We start from the raw sequence: 23,888 nt of genomic DNA on the forward strand, positions 1-23,888 counted from the left end.
TACGTAGAAACGGCGGGAGAGCGGGGTTGAGGCCGGATGGCCTAATTCTATTCGTACAGCTTATGATCTTACGTTTCATGGAATGGTAGCCGTTGACCAGTGGTGTGCTGCAGAAGCTTGTGTGAGAACCGTGTTATTTGCTACCTGTATAAGTGATTTGGGTGCAAATACACAAGGCTTGATCAGTACGTTTGTGGATGACACAAAATAGAAGAGAGTGAGATTCCAGCTGGATCTGCTCATTTCGGGAAGCGCGCATATGGATTTCAATACAGATCCGTGTGAGATGATGTATTTTGCAAATTCAAACCAGGATTTGTGCTCCAACTGACGGGGACCTGGACGGCTAATGGACCAGAGAGGTCCAGGAATCCACGTGAAGAGTATCACAGGTAGTCAGGATGCTTTGGCATGCTCATGCTCATTGGCTAATGTGTTGGATGGGCGAGTTGAAACATTATCTCACAGCTGTATGTCATTGCCGAAGCTCTACATGAGCGCTATGTACTGTATTGGTCGCAGTAAAGAACAGGTTAAACCGGACGAGATGAATTCGGTTACAAGATGAGGTTTGACATAGTAACTCTTTATTCCACAGTGGTAAAAGTTTTGAAGTGTTTAACATTATGCCTGACAGAGAAATGTTTAAAATTATTCAAAATCTGCATGCTTGTGGTGAAGGACTTAGTGTTGTAAAGATCATTGTCGTTATACTCCATTGCCGACTGTTTCTGGGCAGTGCGCTGCAGGGTGTTTGTATGGGTGCGTCTTTAAGGTGCAGGTCTGTCGTTAGCACTCTGTGTCCTTGCTGCGCGTTTCTGATGTAGCATTCTGTGTCTCAGACTCTAGTGGGCTCACGGTCGCACTTACGTCTACACTGCGCGGGGAGTTGTTAGTCCCACTCCTTGCAGTGCTGAGATTATAAAAGTCTGTTCTTGTTCAACGCACTGCGGGTGCGTGTCCTGCTCCATGTCATCACAGTACAGCACTCCGTGTTGTGAAGACGTGTCCTCAGTGTACAATGTTCCGTATACGACCTGTCTGGCCTCACAGTACAATTCTCTGTGTCCTGAAGACCTGTACGCTCACAGTTCAGTATCTCGTGTTGTGAAGTCCTGTGCCCTGAGGTTACAATGCTCTGTGTTGTGAAGTCCTGTGTCGTCACATAACAACGCTCCGTGGTGTGAGGACCTGCGCCCTCAGTGGCCAGCATGGGAAAGTTGGGGCAGGGCTTATTTCCGTTCCGTATGATTCTGTGACTTTTCTGAGTAGTTCTGCAATTGCAGCCTCTGTACAGTTGTAGCATGACACTCCAGCGTGGTGCTGAGCGCTTTACCCATTGAAGTTCATCATGCCGTGTGCCTCACTCATCATGCAGTCGACCGTTGTCGCTACTTTCAGGATGCTGACAAGTTGCATGTCATCTTGGACAATGTCTCCCATCCAGTACATAATGTACTGGTTGGGCACAGGAGTACATTCAGCCAGAGACTCATTCCTCCGAGATGCAACACAGAGCGTCATAGGAAGTCATTCCAGCCTGTGACCGTCAAACTTTACAACTCCTCCCTTGGAGGGTCAGGCACCCTGAGCCAATAGGCTGGTCCTGGACTTAGTTCCTGGCATAATTAACATATTACTATTTAATTATTTATGGTTTTATTACTATTTAAATATTTATGGTGCAACTATAACGAAAACCAATTTCCCTCGGGATCAATGAAGTATGGCTATGACTATGACTATGAGACGCTATTTTCCGTAAATACGCCCCTGGCTGTCCGTCCGCCTTCCACAACCAAAACAGACACACTGAAGAAGGGTCCTGACGAAGGGTCTCGGCCTGAAACGTCGACTGCTCCTCTTCCTAGAGATGCTGCCTGGCCTGCTGCGTTCACCAGCAACTTTTATGTGTGTTGCTTGAATTTCCAGCATCTGCAGAATTCCTGTTGTTTACATTGAACACACAGTTACAGACTCTGCTGTCCGTCCGACTTGCACAATCAAAACAGACACACTAACAGCAATCCGAGTAACCTAGCTTTGACAGTGTATCCTGTCGGTCCTTTTCCCAGAATGCACTGCTCACCTTTCAGGATCTTCTCTGTTGTTAAAGATCTTTTAATTGATTTAATTATCTCAAAATCTATGCATTCAAATCAATTTGAAAAATAATTAGAACCATTTTGATATTAGTAGATTATACTACTATCAGTAGATTTAGGTAACCGGGGGCATGACACCACACTTATACAACAAAAAATCCTGGATTCCATATGCCTCAGCCACCTTCTCTTCTCCGTATGAAAAATCTGTTACTAGACAAGTGACGGGTTCAGACGTGGGCTCGTCTAACTTCCAGTTTACCTTTGATTTCCACGTTCAATGTCAGGAGATTAAAAAAAATGAGTGACAAATTTGTTCTGAAAAGAAAATCGGTGATTTTATTGAGGTTGCCGGGACTGGAGAAATTTAGCTGTGCAGAACAGTTGAGCGAACTAGGAGGTATTCATTGGAGACGAGGAGAAAGAGCTGCATAAAACAGGTAGTATGAATGCACACCGTCTTTTCTTTCCCGAGGCTGTGAAATTAGGGCGCAGAGGGTGTAATTTTAGTGTGAGAAGGAAGAAGGCGGGAGGCATTTTCCTCATACTGATCAAGATCCTCACGGTATATCGAATAACCTGCCAGCGGCAGTGGTGAAAAGAGGGAGCTACATTCATAATATTGAGAATTACGTGGTCAGTTTGTGCCGTAGCACGGACAGGAAAGGTTTTCGAGGGATATCGGAGAGATTCTACGCCCTCAGGAGGGTAGAGACATGAAGAATTTATATTTTCTGCCGTGTTGGTAGCTGTTTGCCGATTAATGTTGCTCTGTCATCCGCGTTTTTAGAGATGGTAGCACTTTTTCATCATAGTCTATCTGTGCAGGCAGCATGTTGTCAGACGTGAGCAGGACTGGCAGATCTGTTTTATGGAAAGGTTTTCTATACAAGGTTTGCGACCGTAGTTTAACTAACGGAGAATTTAATGGGAAATAACATGATGTTTTATGATCTTTTGCAACAGTGAGACAGTTAATGGTATTGCGCAATGGCGGCAGCCCGTGCGCTGGGAGAGTCCAGGCCAGCCACTTGGTCCTGATCTGGCACAGCCTCTGTGGCCGCCGGTGGGGTATGGCTGAGGCGCATGTCATGTGCAACTACGTTGGCTGTGGCGACGCTGTATCCGCTTCAGGGAATTCGCAGTTCGGACCTGGAAACTAACCTGTCCTTCAAACCGAGCTTCGCTGCAATGGCACGGAGGCCGATCCGTGGACGTGTCCAAGGTTTGCCTCGGCTCGCAACAATTGGTCGAAGGAAACAGAAGCGGCAGGAGTTGCTTATTCGGGTAATTCAGTGTTTGGCATTATTGTTGAAATTTGCATTGATATCTTCCCCAGGAAATATACAACTAAAGTCAATGTCAAAGGCGATTTCCTTAACCTGAATTTTCTCCTCCCTGCAAGTAAATTATTAATGCTGATAGAAGTTGCTTTTACCTGATTAGAATTAATTTACGGCGTGGTAATGTCGTGGCAGTCGTGGAATGATATTTTTGATTACTTGTGCGATTATTAAATTCATTTTGAAAGAAGCAATCGCTTTGTGTAAATCTGTTATGCAGAAGGTAGTGTTACACTTAGGTGAGAATGGTCAATTACTTTATATCCAGTACATCAAATACTCTATCTAACTTTTTATTATGATAGGGAAGCAGAATCTTCTAAGGATAATAATTGTATCTTGCTGTCGCCTTCACTCGGTGATGCAGGAATGATGGCGTGTGGAAGAGAAGTTAAACATATCTACAATGATGTTCTTTTGTTTGTGACGTTTCAGGACAAAATGAGGGACTGTAGCGCGTTACGAGAATCATTTTATAAGCATATAGATAACCATATAACAATTACAGAACGGAAACAGGCCATCTCGGCCCTTCTAATCCGTGCAGAACTCTTAATCTCACCTAGTCCCACCGACCTGCACTCAGCCCATTCCTTTCCTTTCCTGTCCATATATCTATCCAATTTAAATTTAAATGACAACATCGAACCTGCCTCAACCACTTCTGCTGGAAGCTCGTTCAACACAGCTACCACTCTCTGAGTAAAGAAGTTCCCCCTCATGTTACCCCTAAACTTTTGCCCTTTAACTCTCAACTCATGTCCTCTTGTTTGAATCTCCCCTACTCTCAATAGAAAAACCATATCCACGTCAACTCTATCTATTCCCCTCATAATATTAAATATCTCTATCAAATCCCCCCCTCAACCTCCTATGCTCCAAAGAATAAAGACCCAACTTGTTCAACCTTCTTCTGTAACTTAGGAGATGAAACCCAGGCAAAATTCTAGTAAATCTCCTCTGTACTCGCTCAATTTTATTGACATCTTTCCTATAATTCGGTGACCTGAACTTTACACAATACTCCAAATTTGGCCTTACCAATGCCTTAAACAATTTCAACATTACATCCCAACCCCTATACTCAATGCTCTGATTAATAAAGGCCAGCATACCAAAAGCTTTCTTCACCACCCTGTCCACATGAGATTCCACCTTCAGGGAACTGTGCACCATTATTCCTACGTCACTCTGTTCTACTGCATTCTTCAATGCCCTACCATTTACCATGTGTGTCCTAGTTTGATTAGTCCTACTAATGTAGCACCTCAGTCTTATCAGCATTAAAATCTATCTGCCATCTTTCAGCCCACTCTTCCAAGTGGTCTAAATCTCTCTGCAAGCTTTGAAAACCTACTTCCTTATCCACAATTCCACCTATTTTAGTATCATCTGCATTTTATATGTATCATATATGTATCATTTTACTATCATTTTGTTCAAGAAAATTATTTCACAAAATCCACCCCATTCATAAAGAGATGCAAAGTTCATCAGCCACGCCTGAATACAACGCCCAGCCTGAACACTTATACATATTTTCACTCATAGAACATAGAAATTTACAGTATATTACAGGCCCCTCGGCCCACAATGTCGGGCCGACCATGTAGTCTACTCCCGGAACTGCCTAGAATTTCCCTAGCGCATAGCCCTCTATTTTTCTAAGTTCCATTTAAGAGGCTCTTAAAAGACCCTATTGATTCTGCTGCCGGCAGTGCATTCCACACACACACACACACACCACTCTCTGTGTGAAGTCCACCTCTTTCTGTGTGTCACTCTCAGGTGTATTTGTTTTTGTTTTCGTGTGTGCTAATTGAAGTTTTTTTTCCTGAAGATAATTTATCGACTGCAAATCTTAGATTAGATTATGAGAACACTCAGTCCTCTTTTATTGTCATTTAGAAATGCATACATGCATTAAGAAATGATACAATGTTTCTCCGGAGTGATCTCACAGAAAACAGGACAAACCAGAGACTAATACTGACAGAACCACATAATTATAACATATAGCTACAGCAGTGCAAAACAATACCATAATTTGATGAAGAACAAACCATGGGCATGGTAAAAAAAAGTCTGAAAAGTTCCCGAGTGGATCGACTCCCGAGTCCCCAATAGCAGGCGGCAAAAGGGAGAAACTCCCTGCCATAAACCTCTAGGCACCGTCAACTTGCCGATGCCTTGGAAGCAGCCGACCACAGCTGAGACTGAGTCCATCCATCCAAAAACTTCAAGCCTCCGACCAGCCACTCCGTTACAGCCTCCTGAGCGCCATCCTCTGCGGAATGCCTTCGACCTAGCCCCGGCCGCCGAAACAAGCAAAGCCCAGGATTCGGGGCCTTCTGCTCTGGTTACCACACAGTAGCAGCGGCAGCTACTGAATGGTTCATGATGCTGTGCCAAACATGTATACTTCCTTCAGGAATTACCTAGGGTTACCCATGGCCCTCTGTTTCTTACTGAGCTCCATGTACCTATTCAAGAGTCGCTTAAAAGACCCTATGGCATCCGCCTCCACCGCCCTGGGGAAAAGCCTTCGACACGATCAATGCCTCTCATCATTTTATTCCTCAGCACATCGAGAACCCAGACTTGTTGGCGGATCGGATGAGTGCTCTGGTAGACCTGAGATACAGTATGGAGAGATCTGGGGCACTGTGTAGGACCTGAAATGGGATCTGTTAGATGCCAATGTGGTGTGTAGAAATCTGAAATGAGGGAAGGTAATATCAATATTCGGAGGAGCATATTTCGGAGAGGGCAATTGTCCAGTGCGGCAGGAGTCAAGGCAATGGGTCTCTTACCTGGGATTGCGCCACTGCAAAAGTAAATCAACACAACTGCAACCATCGAAATTACGTCAGTATCCTTTGTTCTGGTAGGTACTTCAGTCATCCAATCATCGCAAGGGAAGTAGGGCAGCAATAATTCTGACGAATGTGTTATCCTCTTTACTGTGCCCGCAATGAAACCCTTTCATGTTCTGCAGAACATCCTTTCATTCCTAATTCAGATCACTTTTGTCCAATAACTTTTATTCGCTACCTCATCACAAAACTTCTTTCAAGACTTCCAAACTATTGATTTCCCAGTCTGTTTTCTGTTTTCCCCTCTGCTTTCATACCATCGACGAGGTTGTTTGAATGAACTGCTTTTCGCTCAGTTCTCCCACTCCTGAACACAGCCATGGTCGACATGCGTAGAGACCTGCTTGTTTCTTTATTACACGAGTATAACACTTCACCGCCAATAACAGTGCATTCATCTTCCTGACCGTCTCTTTTTAAACAAACTTTCCACACCTCGCTTATGATCTATACGTAAAAAAAGATCTTGCTAAAGGGACCATGAAGTGCCTAAGTTGGCTTTCCTTTTTGTGATAAACATGCAACTTTAATACAGTTGTACATGATGCCTTCATTTCAAAGGAAATACATTATCAAAGTACATAGATGTTACCACATACTATCTGGAGATTCATTTTCTCGCGGGCATCCACCTTAGATATGAAATAATGGATTCAATAGGCTCAAATAGGTACATTTAATATCAGAGAAGTGTATACAATATACATCCTGAAATTCTTTTTCTTCGCAAACATCGACGAAAACAGAGGAGCACCCCAAGGATTGGATGAGAGTTAACCATTAGAACGCCAAAGTCACCCCCAGCTCCACCCACAAGCAGCAGCAAGGATACGATCCTCCTTTCCCCACCAGCAAAAAAAGCACCAGCGCCCCCACCGAGCACTCAAGCGCGCAGCAAAGCGTCAACAAATACACAGACTTTGCAGAAACCAAAAGACTACTCATTCACCGGGTAAATCGACATACCACAGTCTCTCCCTCCCTAATAAGGGAAAAAGATGTGCCCCCGTCTCACAGCATTTCAAAGGTTCAAAGAAAGGGTTCTAAAGTTCATTTTATTGTCAAAGTATGCATGGTTAGTACAACTCTGATATCTGCGTCCTCCAGGTAGCTGTTACAGACAGAAAGACCATGGGCTGAAAGACATCAAATCATTGAAAAGCTAAGGACAACGAATGTGCAGAAGAAGACAAGCCCCAAATACAGAAAGATCGAATAATAATAAATACTTCAGTAATAAATAGTAACGAAAACATGAGTTGTAGAGACCTTGGTCGATAAGTTGTGGAACAGTTGAGTGTGAAGATAACCATGCTAGCTCAGAAGCGGAATGGTTGAAATGTTGTATTGTTCCTGGACCTGGTGAAGTGACAAGAGAGCCTGGCCAAGGATGGTGGAGGTCTTCGAGTAGAACGATTTTCTAACTTAGACCATTGTTATTGCTGTTTGTTAGTTTCATCGAAACGTGCATTCTCCAATGATATGGTATGTTATTCTCCCTGTGCAAAGGGCAAACGGGACCACGGTTGGTTGGCGGCCCAGTCGCCTGCTCTGGCCGAGTGGAGATTTTACGTGGAGAAACATGGGGAACGGTCTGTGATATCTATTGGGATTTACAAGATGTGGCTGTTGTCTGCAATCAACTCAATTGCGGAGGGGCAATATCGGCACCCGGTGGGGCATACTTCGGCGAGGGAAACGGTTCCATATGGAAAGATGTCATTGAATGCTGCGGCAACGAGATGCACCTGAGCCACTGTCGCTCTACATCATGGGGACATTATCCATGCACCCACAAAACGATGCTGGTATTATCTGTTCCGGTAGGTGGCTTACTCCTCCGGGTTAGGCATCCTAAAACTCGTTATTGTTCGCTTACAGAGGATAATCAGTCAGATTGTGGCTTATAGGGCCATCATCAATTGGGGTACGTCGAAAAATAGCAGAATCCGTTGAAATCTACAGATGTCTGCGATCTTAACCAAATATAAAAAGGAGCAAACTGGAAAGAATCAGCACGCCAGGTAGATCCTCCAATGTCAAAAACACTTTATTTTACGGACGTACTTCATAGAAACATAGAAAATAGGTGCAGGAGTAGGCTATTCGGCCCTTCGAGCCTGCACCGCCATTCAGTATGATCATGGCTGATCATCCAACTTAGAACCCTGCACTTGCCTTCTCTCCATACTCCCTGATCCCTTTAGCCACAAGGGCCATATCTAACTCCCTCTTAAATATAGCCAATGAACTGGCCTCAATTGTTTCCTGTGGCAGAGAATTCCACAGATTCACCACTCTCTGTGTGAAGAAGTTTTTCCTCATCTCGGTCCTAAAAGGCTTCCCCTTTATCCGTAAACTGTGATCCCTCGTTCTGGACTTCCCCAATATCGGGAACAATCTTCCTGCATCTAGCCTGTCCAATCCCTTTAGGATTTTATACGTTTCAATAAGAACACCCCCCCCCCCAATCTTCTAAATTCCAGAGAATATAAGCCTAGTCGATCCAATCTTTCAACATATGAAAGTCCTGCCATCCCAGGAATTAATCTGGTGAACCTCCTTTTGTACTCCCTCTATGGCAAGAATGTCTTTCGTCAGATTAGGGGAGCAAAAGTGCACGCAATACTCCAGGTGTGGTCTCACCAAGGCCTTGTACAACTGCAGCAGTACCTCCCTGCTCCTGTACTCGAAAACTCTTGCTATGAATGCCAGCATACCATTTGCCTTTGTCACCGTCTGCTGTATCTGCATGCCCACTTTCAATGACTGGTGTATAATGACACCCAGGTCTCGTTGCACCTCCCCTTTTCCTAATCGGCCACCATTCAGATAACAATCTGTTTTTCTGCTTTTGCCACCAAAGTGGATAACCTCACATTTATCCACATTAAATTGCATCTGCCATGAATTTGCCCACTCAAGCCACCCTGCATCCTCTGAGCATCCTCCTCACAGCTAGCACTGCCGTCCAGCTTCGTGTCATCCGCAAACTTGGAGATGCTGCATTTAATTCCCTCATCTAAGTCATTAATCTATATTGTAAACAACTGGGGTCCCAGCACCGAGCCTTGCGGTACCCCACTAGTCACTGCCTGCCATTCTGAAAAGGTCCCGTTTATTCCCACTCTTTGCTTCCTGTCTGCTAACCAGTTCTCTATCCACATTCCTAATACCATACCCTTAATAACGTGTGCTTTAAGTTTGTACACTCTTCTCCTGCGTGGGACCTTGTCAAAAGTCTTTTGAAAATCCAAATATACCATCCACTGGTTCTCCCCTATCCACTCTACTAGTTACATCCTCAAAAAATTCTATGAGATTCGTCAGACATGGTTTTCCTTTCACAAATCCATGCTGACTTTGTCCGATGATTTCACCGCTTTCCAAATGTGCTGTTATCACACCTTTGATAACTGACTCTAGCATTTTCACCACCACCAATGTTAGGCTTACCGGTCTGTAATTCCCCGGTTTCTCTCTCCCTCCTTTTTTAAAAGGTGGGGTTACATTAGACACCCTCCAATCCTCAGGAATTAGTCCAGAATCTAAAGAGTTTTGAAAAATTATCACTAATGCATCCATTATTTCTTGGGCTATTTCCTTAAGCACTCTGGGATGCAGACCATGTGGCCCTGGGGATTTATCTGCCTTTAATCCCTTCAATTTACCTAACACCACTTCCCTACTAACATGTATTTTCCTCAGTTCCTCAATCTCACTAGACCTTCGGTCCCCTACTATTTCTGGAAGATTAATTACGTCCTGCTTAGTGAAGACAGAACCAAAGTAGTTATTCAATTAGTCTGCCATGTCCTTGTTCCCGATTATCAATTCACCTGTTTCTGACTGTAAGGGACCTACATTTGTCTTAACCAATCTTTTTCTTTTCACATATCTATAAAAGCTTTTACAGTCAGTTTTTATGTTCCCTGCCAGTTTTCTCTCATAATCTTTTTTCCCTTTCCTAATTAAGCCCTTTGTCCTCCTCTGCTGGACTCTGAATTTCTCCCAGTCCTCAGGTGAGCTGCTTTTTCTGGCGAATTTGTATGTTTCTTCTTTGGAATTGATGCTATCCCTAATTTCTCTTGTCAGCCACGGGTGCACTACCTTCCTTGATTTATTCTTTTGCCAAACTGGGATGAACAATTGTTGTAGTTCATCCATGCAACCTTTAAATGCTTGCCATTGCATATCCACCGTCAATCCTTTAAGTATCATTTGCCCGTCTATCTTGGCTAATTCACGTCTCATACCTTCAAAGTTACCCCTCTTTAAGTTCAGAACCTTTGTTTCTGAATTAACTATGTCACTCACCATCTTAATGAAGAATTCCACCATATTATGGTCACTGTTACGCAAGGGGCCTCTCACGACAAGATTGCTAATTAACCCTTCCTCATTGCTCAATACCCAGTCTAGAATATTCTGCTCTCTAGTTGGGTCCTCGACATGCTGGTTCAGAAAACCATCCTGCATACATTCCAAGAAATCCTCTTCCTCAGCACCCTTACCAATTTGGTTCACCCAATCTATATGTAGATTGAAGTCACCCATTATAACTGCTGTTCCTTTATTGCACGCATTTCTAATTTCCTATTTAATGGCATCCCCAACCTCACTACTACTGTTAGGTGGCCTGTACACAACTCCCACCAGCGATTTCTGCCCCTTAGTGTTATGCAGCTCTACCCATATCGATTCCACATCCTCCAAGCAAATGTCCTTCCTTTCTATTCCGTTAATGTCCTCTCTAACCAGCAATGCTACCCCACCTTCTTTTCTTTCATGTCTATCCCTCCTGAATTTTAAATATCCCTGAATGTTGAGTTTCCATCCTTGGTCACCCTGGAGCTATATCTCTGTGATCCCAACTATATCATATTCATTAATAACAATCTGCACTTTTAATTCATCTACCTTGTTATGAATGCCCCTTGCATTGACACACAAACCTTCAGGCTTGCTTTTACAACACTCTTAGCCCTTATCCAAGTATGTTGAAAAGTGGCCCTTTTTAATGCTTGCCCTGGACTTGCCGGCCTGCCATTTTTAATTTTCACCTTACTACTTTTTGCTTCTCCCCTCATCTTACACCCCTCTGTCTCTCTGCACTTGTTCCTATCCCCCTGCCACATTAGTTTAAATCCTCCTGAACAACAGTAACAAATGCTCCCCCTCGGACATTAGTTCCATTCCAGCCCAGGTGCAGACCGTCCTATTTTTACCGGTCCCACCTCCTCCAGAACTGGTTCCAATGCCCCAGAAATTTGAAATCCTCTCCCTTGCACCATTTTTCAAGCCACGTATTCATCTGATATATCCTCCTATTTCTACTCTGACTAGTAAGTGGCACCGGTAGTAATCCAGGGATTATTATCTTTGTGGTCCTACTTTTTAGTTTATCTCCTAACTCCCTAAATTTACCCTGTAGGACTTCATCCCGTTTTTTTACCTATATCGTTGGTACCTATGTGCACCACGACCACTGGCTGTTCACCCTCCCACTCCAGAATGTCCTGCAGCCGCTCAGAGATATCCTTGACCTTTGCACCAGGGAGGCAACATATTCTCCTGGAGTCTCGTTTGCGGCCGCAGAAACGCCTGTCTATTCCCCTTACAATCGAATCCCCTATCACTAAAGCTCTCCCACTCCTTTTCCTTCCCTCCTGTGCCGCAGAGCCACCCATGGTGCCATGAAATCGGCTGCTGTTGCCTTCCCCTGATGAAACATCTCCCCCAACAGTATCCAAAACAGTATATCATTAGTGCTGTACGTGTCTGACGCAAACGGGGTTGTTGATCAGAAGCTCATGAATTCAGTTTCGGACCTACAGGCCTGTATCCTGTTAAGAGGAAAGCGCAGCTTAATTCTCAGCTGGTAATCGAGAGTAATGACCCTGCGCTGCTAGTTTTCAATGACACGTCGTTCGACAAATCAAATGGGTTAACAATTTGATGAAATTCCCAGTCCCAATCTAAAACAAATTCGTTTCTGGTAACTGCGTACTGATTTCAATGAGGGTATAGGTTCCTCCCTATCATATTGATCAGCACAGTGGTTGTCAATCCCAGTGGTACTTCACTCTCAGCCTTTCAATGTAAAATTCATTGATTGAATATTCATTGTGACATAGCAAACACACAGAGGCACACACAAATACACACACACACAAACACACACACATATACACGCACACACAAAAACATACACACATGCATACACACAGACACACAGACACACACAGATACACACAGACGCACAGGCACACATACACGCAGGCGTGCGTATATACACACACACACGCACACAGACACATAAACACACACAAACCCACACACACACACAAATAGATACACACATACACACACACGCAGACACAGACGCGCACGCGCGCACACACACACACATACATACACACACAAATACACGCAGACACTCAGAGACACACACGCACACACACACACGCAGGCGCACATGCACACAAGCACATACACGCACACACACACACAAATACACAGACACACACAAACACATACAAACACACACACACAAACACATACACACGCAGACGCGCGCACGCAAACTAACACACACACACACACACACACACACACACACACACACACACACACACACACACGCAGGCACACATACACACACATAATACAAATATAAAGATCGGTCAACACCTGCTCTAATGCAATTGTTGAACCAGCTTAGAAAGTTCTAACTAATAGATTTATCTTTGCCCTGAAATGTCATGGTTAGTTTTTTTTATAATGTCACCTGTTGGTTTCCTGGTTACAAGCTGTGATTTTAAAGCATTTCCAACGATAAAAGTTTTGGACAAATTAAACTAGACGGCTGTAATAATATGCGTAACATACTTATGTTCACAAAGCTTTCTTCCGAGATTCCAAGTGAAATTGATTTCACAATTGCCCTGTTACAGCGGCACGATGGCAGTTACGCCTGGTTAATGGAGAGAGTGTTTGCGATGGCCGAGTGGAGGTTTATCACGACGGTGTTTGGGGCCGGGTAACCGACCGTCTGTGGGATATGAATGATGCAGATGTCATCTGCAGACAGCTGAACTGTGGCTCCGCGGCTAAGGTATACAACCATTCGAAATATGGTATGGGGAAAGGCCCAGTGTTAATGGACAACGTCGTTTGCAGTGGGAGTGAGCCCTATCTCCGGAACTGCACCTTTACACAGCTGAGCCATTTATCTGCCGGCAAAGACGTGGGGATGCTTTGTTCGAGTAAGAACTTCCTCTTTAACTTTGTTAACAATCTGGTCAAATTCAGTTAAATTACGAATGTGTCACCGTACATTCCTTGAGCATAGACGGAGAATGCCGAACATACGTAGATATTTTCTTCATCTTCTATGGCGCTGTTTTGCTTTCAAAGTCTAAGGATTTAAATAATGAAGCGAGAGAATCAGTAATTAAAATGTACAGTATAAAACGACTAACGAAGTTACCATCTGAACAAAGATAGAAAACAAGTCAACACCTTTCAAGGGAAACATAATAGGTATTCTGAAAGAAACACACTTCTGTAGTGACATTAGAAAAATGTGGCAAATAGAATTCATTTGTAGAAAAGATGTGAAAAGGAAAGAAGGGAAAGGCAAATAATACATCTTAGCAACTGTGAGGCAAATTTCTCCCACGTGGAATCAGTTTTTTGGGGGATTTGTGTGTGTGTGTGTGTCTGTGTCTGTGTCCACATGTGACCCACCATCTTCTCCACATCCACTTTATCAAGGCCTTTCACCATTCGGTAGGTTTCAGTGAGGTCACCCCTCTTTCGTCTGAATTGTTTACCTCCTTAAGCACATGATTGTTTGGAGGAAAGTTTCCGTGTTATAAATGTCATGAACGTTCTCTTCAGCCAAACAACAGTACTGTGCCGGAATGAAAGAACCTGCTGTACTTAGAGTCTCAGAGCCACGGTCATACCAATACGAAAACGCGCCTTCCAACCCAATTCGTCTGTTGCAAACACAGAGCAGAACAGACGAAGTTCCATTTTAATGTATATGGCCCATATACCCTAATGCAACCCATGCATTTGTAAATTGTCTTCATGCATGCAATTTGAGATTTTCCCAGAGGACATAAATCCATTGCACAATAATACAATAATGTTTAAAAAAAAACTGTTTATTGTAAGTGTTTTTGTTTTCAATGAGTTGTATGACGTAAGCGAGGATTCCACCCCCCCCGCCCCCCCCACCAATATTAGCACAGTGTATCCTTCCTCTTTCGCATAAGTATACCTCAGCGCAGTTACCAGTACAGAGAGCATTTGGAACCGATCGCAGCTTCTCATATAAAATGCCGTCCCTGAAGATTTACGACGTAGCGAGGATTTACTATCCGGTACTTGTAACGGTTGGCATTTCAGGTCAGAGACACTATCAGATTAATATTACAATGGCTCTATATTTCCGTAACCTGTGGCAGTTAATGCTTTTAGATCTGTACGAAGTACTGTGGATAAATAAATTTATAATTTTATTTCATGGAAGATTAGGCATTGTCTATTACTTTTCAACTAAAATGAATTTCTGAGTCATTCCCGGTGTGGTCTTCTTATATCTCAGTTTGACATAAATTTCATGAGCGTTTATTTCTACAGAAGGACAATCGACCAGAAACCTTGGAAGGAAATAGGGAGTTTGTTTTTGTCTTTAGAACTGTTTTATATCCTTTCCAGGTCCTTTCGGAGCCCGCGATGTCTGCGCCATAACAGAACAAAGTTTCTTTGTTTCACAGCAGCCCGAATGCCTCAACATGATTGATCACTAGGTTGCAGAGACCAGCTAGATTGGCATCCCGCTTTCAACCTATCTCGGGTGGACAAAGATTCGCGACCTGCCCCCTCTCCAGTGATTACACACATACCGGGGGTATCTAATCTTTAAATCATGTTCATCCTTCTGAAGTTGAGGATGAAACAAGATTTCGTTTCTTTTAAAAGCCAGACTTAAGAGTTCGACCAGGTATTTGTCTTTAATATCTGATATGGGCGTCCTTGTCAATCTCTATTGTTCTCAATATTTATCCACTCTTGCCAAATATGGGTGCTTCTCAGTTACCGCAGACCCCTAATTAGACAACGCAGTGCTGCTGCTGACAATCATTGGCAGAAGTTATCCATCCCTAAACAGAACCTCATTCATCTCGTAAATCCGGCGGAATTGACCTTTGCATATCTTTTTGTCCTAATATTCTCACTCTCGTTTCATGGACACGATGAGCAAATGGCCGGTATCATGCCAATCACCTAAAAGTGTCACTTATTCGCATGGATCCAACACCAGATTAGTATATTTTTGTATTTCATAACATTTTCGGAAGTACAATCTTACCATTGAGTAACTAAGTCACCTCAAACACACTCACCCACACTGCAGACACCCCTCCCCCAACCAACCCTCACCTTGGTCCATATTCAGGATACCATGCATTCTACGGATTTTTACGTTAATTTTCATTCTAAATTAAATGCCACATTCGTTTATCCCTTTCAGTTAATTTGACGGCGATCGTGATTCTGTCTCGTGGAAAATGCGGTCTCTCCAAATGCATAACTCGCTACCTGGTGGGGATGGCAGCGGCTGATTTCATGGTGGTTGTTATTGCCATAATTGTGGAGCAAATAAACAACATCTATTCCTACGCACGTTTCTTACTCATCACACCAATATGTGCGCTGACGACTGTCTTCAAGGTGGCAAGCATGGACTGTTCCGTTTGGCTGACGGTTGCTTTCACGTTCGATCGATACGTCGCGATTTGCTGTCAAAACCTACGGAAAAAATATTGCACCGAGAGAACAGCGACAAATGTTATAGTAACGGTGGGGGTAGTGAGCTGTGTGAGGTGTATACCGTTTTACTTTGAAGCAGAACCTTTTGTAATAGTTAACAACGTGCCTTGGCATTGCGTCAAAATACCTGAATACTTCACTTCACCCCTGTGGAAAGGACATGAATTGTTCGACAGTCTCGTAACGCCGTTATTACCAATTTGTTTCATTGTAATGTGTAATGGTTTAACAGTCAGGCACATAGTAGCGGCAAATAGAGTCCGCAGGGGACTTCGGAGCAGCAGTGAGAATCAAAAAGATTCTGAAGTTGCGAACCGGAGAAAATCAATGATTCTGTTGTTCGCTCTTTCAACCAATTTCATATTACTGTGGATGCCCTATGTAATACATTCCATGAACTGGCAAACTGTCAATGTCACCTTCAGGGACAAATATTTAAATACTCCGATATATATCTTTCAGCAGTCGGGATTGATGTTACAGTTTCTCAGTACCTGCACCAACACGTGCATCTATGGGCTGACACATCGTAAATTCAGAGCGGAATTAAAAAATGGAGCAAAGTGTATCTTTACGTTAAACGGGTTGCTGTGTAAATGAGATGAAATGGATCGTAAGTATACATGTTGTGTGTGGCTATATGTACTGTGGCCCCAGAGAAACGGCCTTTCGTTTAACTGTGTGTATGTGTCTGGTTGAAAACAGAAAACTTCAACTTGAATTGATTGCAACTTTCGTAATAAATATTCTTCAGCATGCCATTCACTCAGGAAAAGCGACTGGTTTCAATCCAAGAGAAACTGTCGAGATAAAAAGCTCAGAAATTGGGATGAAATATGGTAAATTTAGCAGTAAATTACACACTGCGGTTGGGGTTGGAAGGGTGGGTTAGTGGGTGGAGGTGTTACGCAGCTCTACTGCTTGGTAGACTGTTTTAAAGTCTAGTGTTCGTGAGGTGGATGCTACGTAGGTTTCTAACCTGATGGCAGACGGACAAAAGTCCATGAGCATAGTGGGTGGGATCACTCATGATGGGTCCAGCAAGTACAAGATGAATCTGGTTTGGGAAAAGACCATGCACAAAATCACTGGCCTTCCAGTGAGAGAGTATTATCGTAAAATGATCTCCAATTCATAAGTTTTAATGCAGTTGTGAACAAGGAGAAGTCTGAATCCTCAACATGGGGAGGGAAAATTACCGCATGATTAGACAGATTTTAGGGCGCGTGAGGAGGAAACGCATAATTGCCAGCAGCTGTTGTTGGACAAGTCCACATCTGTCATCTGGGAGTTGTTTAAATCCTGCAGGTTCACAGCATGTTACAGTGCGGAAGAAGGAGAAGAATGGAAGATATTAGAAACTTGGTTAAAATGCCGGTTATGTATTTAGTAATTAAAATGAAGTGAAGGGTTGAAGAAGCTGTAATCATTCAGTGCACTTGATGCATCTCAGTATCACAGGAGTACGCTCAAGAGGAGGATAAGGCAGAGCAAAATTGGCTATGTGATGTTTTGGATAAGTTTGATTAAGAGCTGAATGCATGCTATATATCTTAAAAGTGAGAGGGTAGCTTCGGTTAGAGTTAGAAGTTTCAGGGGTAAAGTTGCTCTTGGAGTCACAGTAAGATGTGCAAGAGAGCCTAATCTAGTGCATTCGATCGGTATACAGCAGAAGAGTGAGGAATATGATGGAATTAATCTGTGAAACAATGGTATGCTTAAGTACATGAGATCGAGAACGAGGAGCACCTCGTCATCTGAAGAGAAAAAATCTAGATACATTTTTGGGACCTAATTTTATACACCCCAGGTTAGTGGATGATGGATTTGATGGCTTGGTTGCAAATCTGCCGATGGTATGAAAATAGGTATGAATATAGGTGAAAGTAGGTATTTTTGAGGAAGTAGAGAAAGACCTAGAAAGGTTAGGAGAACCCACGAAGAAATGGCAGATGGAATAAAATATAGGGAGGCATATGGTCATGTATTCTGTTAGGATTGAAAGGGTTTTCGACATGGAGAAAAAATACAAAAAAATCTGAAGTGCAAAGGGAATTGCGAGTCCTTGCACAGGATAGACTGAGGTTCATTTGCAGGTTGAGTATGCGGCGAGGAAGGCAAAATCAATGTCAGTATTCATTTCAAGAAGGCTAGAATATAAAAGCGAGGGTGTAATGCTTGGACTTTGCGATGAATTGCTGAGGCCTCAGCGGTTTTGGGCGCCTCATCTCAGAAGGGATATACCGAACCTGAAGGGGGCTCCTAATATTTTCTAAACATTCGTTGCTAAAAAAAAAAAATCAGTATTTGCTTTCTTATTTTTTCAATTGGCTCATAGTTTCATAATTTCACTCCAGTCTCATTTACTGGGCATATTCATACTCTCTCGAAGGTTCTTCTCATCCAACCCACAACGTGCTCTTTTTCTTTTTTTAAAATTCATTTTTTTATTGAATTTCATCATCAAACAAACACTTCCATAAGATGTATTTCAGATACTGTACATATATATCATATAATCATATTTGTCACAAATCTCCACATAGTATTTATCTGAGGTATGCACTTATAGAAAGGAGAGGAAAGAGAGAACAATCGAAAGAAGAAAACTATGTACATAGAAGGGAGTGATCTTTCTTTAACAACATATTCATTGACTTGAGAGAATAAAATCATGCCTATGAGGTGTTATGTAGTTAAAACATTTTTTCCAGCCTGAATAAAATTGTTCCAACTTATGATTAACAGATGCTGTTATCTTCTCCATTTTGTAAATGCCCATTGTAATTTCCATCCATACATTTAAAGTTGGGCTCTCCTGTGATAACCATTTCCTGGTAAGAGTCTTTTTACCAGCCACCAGCAGTACATTCATTAAATATTTATCTCTTTTCAACCATTCTTGAGGTATATACCCAAAGTATACGGTCTTACTCTCTAAGGGTATTTCACATTTAAATATGTCTTGTAGGGCATTATGTAACCCACTCCAATAGTCTTTGATAACGGGGTATTCCCAGAAAATATGATAATGGTTTGCATTTTGATTTGCACAGTTTCTCCAACAAACGGGGGTTGTTATCATAATGAGATTTCTGATAGGGTGTAATAAAATATCTTATCCAGTTTTTCGACCCGAACTCCCTCCATTTCTGTGAACTGGTACAATTCCATTGATACCTCCATATTATTGTCCAGGCTTCCTCAGATATTATTATCCCTCCTTCCTTCTCCAATCTTGTTTTAATGTATGAAGTTGAAGGTGTTTTAAGATTTGCCAAACCCTTATACACGCTTGAAATGATCTTACTACCGTTGTCTGAAGTATATGCTTTTCTAAACAGTTCTATCAGACATGCACTTGCCTTGGTTACATTTTTAACCGTCTTATTAACATACTGTCGCATATGTAAATACCGGTAAAAGTCTTGTTTTTCTAAGTGTTTCTCTTTGAGCATTTCAAAACTGAACAGTATTCCTTCTTTCATTATATTGCAAATAGCTGTTATTCCTTTAGCTGTCCAGTCCTTAAATCTAGCATCCAGTTTATTCGGCGTAAAATCCGAGTCATACGCACACCATTTAATAATTGCAATTTCCCTCTCTAGTTTATATTCTTTTATAATAGTTTTCCATATTTTAGGAGTCCATTTCACCCACGGGTTTTCAATATTATTTATGTAACTTTGTAGGTTGTTATCAGCCAAAAATTGCCTGAATGGGGATGGAACATATCCTCTCTTCAATGTTTTTCCATTGAGCATCATACAATGGGTTGCACCAGCATATCACAGCTCTCAACTGTGCTGCAAAATAATAATCTCTAAGAGAAGGTAGGCCCCCTCTCCCCCCCCCCCTTTCCTTGGCTAATTGCAAAGTTTTGAGACGAACCATAGGCCTTTTACCTTGCCATATATATCTTGATAGCATCTTGTTCCATTCATTAGTTAATCTCTATTGGTAGGGTCTGAAAGAGATATAGTAGTCTGGGAAGTGTATTCATTTTAATAGATCCAGTCCTTGAACTGAGACCAAGAAAAGGGATTAGGTTCCACCTTGTTACATCTTTCTTAATTTTTTTTATATACTGGCTGATAATTGCATTCTGATAATTTTGCCAAATCTTTCGGCATAATGATGCCCAAATATTTGACGGACTCTGTTTGCCATGCCCAAGTATATCTTCTTTCAATTTCTCTTGATGGACTACAGTTATATGAAAGTAGTTGGGTTTTATCTATGATGATCTTGTATCCTGATAATTGGCCATATTGTCCAAAGGATTGCATCAATTTAGGTAAAGAGTCTGTTGGTTGCCCTAGATAGATCAAAATGTCATCTGCATAACAGACCAATTTATGCTCTGTCCCTTTAATAGTTATTCCCCTGATATCTTCATTTTGTCTGATGTATTGAGCTAATAGTTCCAGATATAATGCGAAGAGTAGCGGTGACCATGCGCAACCCTGTCTCGTGCCCCTATCTAGGGTAAAACTATTAGATAAATATCCATTGATTTTAATCCTGGCAGTGGGATTGTCGTACAGTGCCTGTATAGTTTTAATAATTGGGTCATGTAGACCAAATCTATGTAAAACTCTATAGAGAAAATTCCAATTAACTGAATCAAACGCCTTTTCAGCGTCCACGCTTATCACTATTGCTTCAATTTCATTTTTTTATATGATCCATAATGTGATGTGTCCTTCGTATATTGTCTTGTGCTTGCCTTTGTTGTATGAAACCTGTCTGATCATTACGTATCAGTGTGGGTAGAAACTCTTCTAATCGTTTGGCCATGATGGAGGTAAGTATTCTACAATGCACATTAAGTACAGATATAGGTCTAAATGACCCGTTTTCCATTTTATCCTTGCCTTCTTTCCGTATAGCTGAGATTATCGCCTCCTTTCGGCTGGGTGACCTTTGTGCCTTTCTCAGGGCCCAGTTCAGTGTGGGGAGTAAAATAGGGATTAACTCACTTCTAAACTCTTTATACCACTCTGCCGTATATCCATCTGATCCCGGTGACTTAATTTAAGCCTACTAATTGCAGTTTTTAGTTCAGCTTCAGTTATGTCAACAGTCATCTTTCTATTTTGTTCTTTGCTTAAAGTGGGTAACTCTAAAGAATTCAGGAAGGTGTCAATTTGGGTTAAGTTTTGCCCTGTAACTTTGGAATATAGAGTTTTGTAAAACATTTCAAAAGCTTCATGAATTTCACTTAGCTAATTTTTTTTTATCACTTTTGTTCTTGGATCCCTAATTCTATGAATTGTATTTTCTGCTATCTTTTTTTCAGTTTCCACGCCAGTATTTTCATAGATTTAGATCAACTTTCGTAGTGTTTCTGTTTCAGAAACATTATTTTTTTCCTAATTTATTCTGTAGCTAAAGTATTAATTTCATTCCTAATTTTTAAAATTTCCTCTAGTTTATCCTGTGCCAAACTCAATTTGTGTTTTTTTCTAGTTCCTTCAGCTTATTTTCTAATTCCTCTTATGTTCTATTCCTTATTTTTTTTCTTATATGAAGATATCGCTATAATTTTCCCTCTTAAAGCAGCCTTCAGAGTATCCCATAGAATAGGAGGTGAAACCTCTCCATTATCATTGAATTCTAAGTAAAGACCAATTTTTAAAAATTTGTTCCCTAAAAGAGGGATCATTGAGTAGACTTGAATTCAGTTTCCAAATAGTATTTGGTGGTAGGTCAAAATCAACAGATTTAGGTGCATGGTCACTTACATCTATTGTCCCAATTCCACTGGTGATTATTTTGTCTCTATCTTTTCCAAATGTTACAAAATAGTCTATTCTTGTATATATGGAATGGGGGACAGAATAATGAGTGTAAACCCTTCTGTTGGGAAAAGGTCCCTCCATATATCAATTAGTCCAACATCCTCAAACAGAGTGTTAATTTTCTTATGTAAGGACTTTGTTTCATAAGTTTTCCTATTGGAAGAGTCCAGCTTTGGTTGTAATTGTAAATTTAAGTCTTCCCCACAAATCAAGAGACCGTCTGTTTCCGTTACCATAATATTAATAATTTTCTGGAAGAAACTAATATAGTGATATTACGCATGCGTATATGTCCTGGGGATGCGTATATATTCAATAAAGTGACTGGATTTCCATCTATATTCCCCCTTACCAGAATATATCTGCCCTCTTTATCTCCCATTTCGAAGACTTTTTCAAAACGTAGCTTACTTGAGATGAGAATAGCAACTCCTCTTCTATGTCCCGATTTATATGAGGAGAAAAACAAATTAGTGAAGCCCATTCTCTTTAATTTTCCATGCCGGTTATCACTTAAGTGAGTTTCCTGTAAATATACCACATGGGTTTGTTCTTTTTTCATTTTTGATAGAATTTTTCTGCGCTTGACTGGATTCAACAGCCCATTGACATAAAAAAATGAATTTTACTTTGTCCTTAGCCATGTGTATTTATCTGTTAGCATATCATTGAAATTTACAGAATATAACTTAATCAATCTACTCCCTGAACAAATAAGAGCCAAGAAACGCGAGTAAAAAAAAAAGGTAACGAAGGTGTGATTCCAAGGCTGGGGTCTCTAGAGGACCCTGGGTTGGGCTAGAAGAAAAGTCTAGCCCTGGGGGATAGCCCCTCCTACCTGTGGGTTGAGGGCCCCCATTGCAGTACCTTTCAAAGTAAGTAAAAAAAACTACGTCATTTACACAGAAATGATTTCCCTGTGTATTCCTCCCATGTATATATTCTCATTTAGGTGGGGAAAAAGGAATGAATAAATGAATTTTTAAAAAATTGAGTAGTATAAAAACCACATTATAATACTTATTTCTCGAGATGACCGTCTATTTTTGCTTCTGTTTAGTTTATCAGCACTTTTAAAGTTAGCCAAACCTTATGGCTCTTCTGGAGGAGGTGAGGGATGTCTTCAGAGCACTCACAGTCTCTTCCTAAGATCCTTCGCTCGTCCTGTTCCCGTCACCTGCTTTCTCGGTTCTGGCAGGCACTGTGTGACCCATATGGCGAGGATATTGATGGGCTCACAGAGTGCATCACTGATTACATCAACTTCTGTGTGGACTGCAACGTTCCGACAAGAACTGTCCTCTGTTATTTAAATAACAAGCCATGGGTGACAAAGGACATTAAGGACATCCTGAACACTAAAAAGAGGGTGTTTAGAGATGGAAATAGGGAGGAGCTGAGGGCGATACAGAGGGACCTGAAAGCCAGAATCAGGGAGGATAAAGGCAGGTATAGGAGGAAGCTTCAGTGGAAACTCCAGCAGTACAACATGAGAGAGGTCTGGAGATGAATGAGGACCATCACTGGGTTCCAGCAAACTTGCAACAGAGGAGCGGAAGGCAGTGTGGACAGGGCAAATGACCTTAACCTGTTCTTTAACAGATTTGACATTGTGGCCCCTGTCCATCCCACACATGAGCCATCTGTTGTCGGCCCCCAACCAGCACATATTCCACTCTCCGCTCCTACCCCTCCTCACAGTCTCCCACCCTGCTCTCATGACTATCCCCCTCCCCCACATGAAACCACCACGGTGGGCTTCACAGCTGAACAGGTGAGAAGACAGCTGAAACGTCTCAACCCAAGCAAGGCTGCGGGACCGGATGGTGTCAGTACCAGGGTGCTCAAAGCCTGTGCCCCTCAGCTATGTGGAGCACTTCGCCATGTATTCAACCTGAACCTGAGGCTCCG

This window comes from Mobula birostris, chromosome 13 (genome assembly GCF_030028105.1).
Source record: "Mobula birostris isolate sMobBir1 chromosome 13, sMobBir1.hap1, whole genome shotgun sequence".
In the NCBI taxonomy this organism is placed as follows: Eukaryota; Metazoa; Chordata; class Chondrichthyes; order Myliobatiformes; family Myliobatidae; genus Mobula; species Mobula birostris.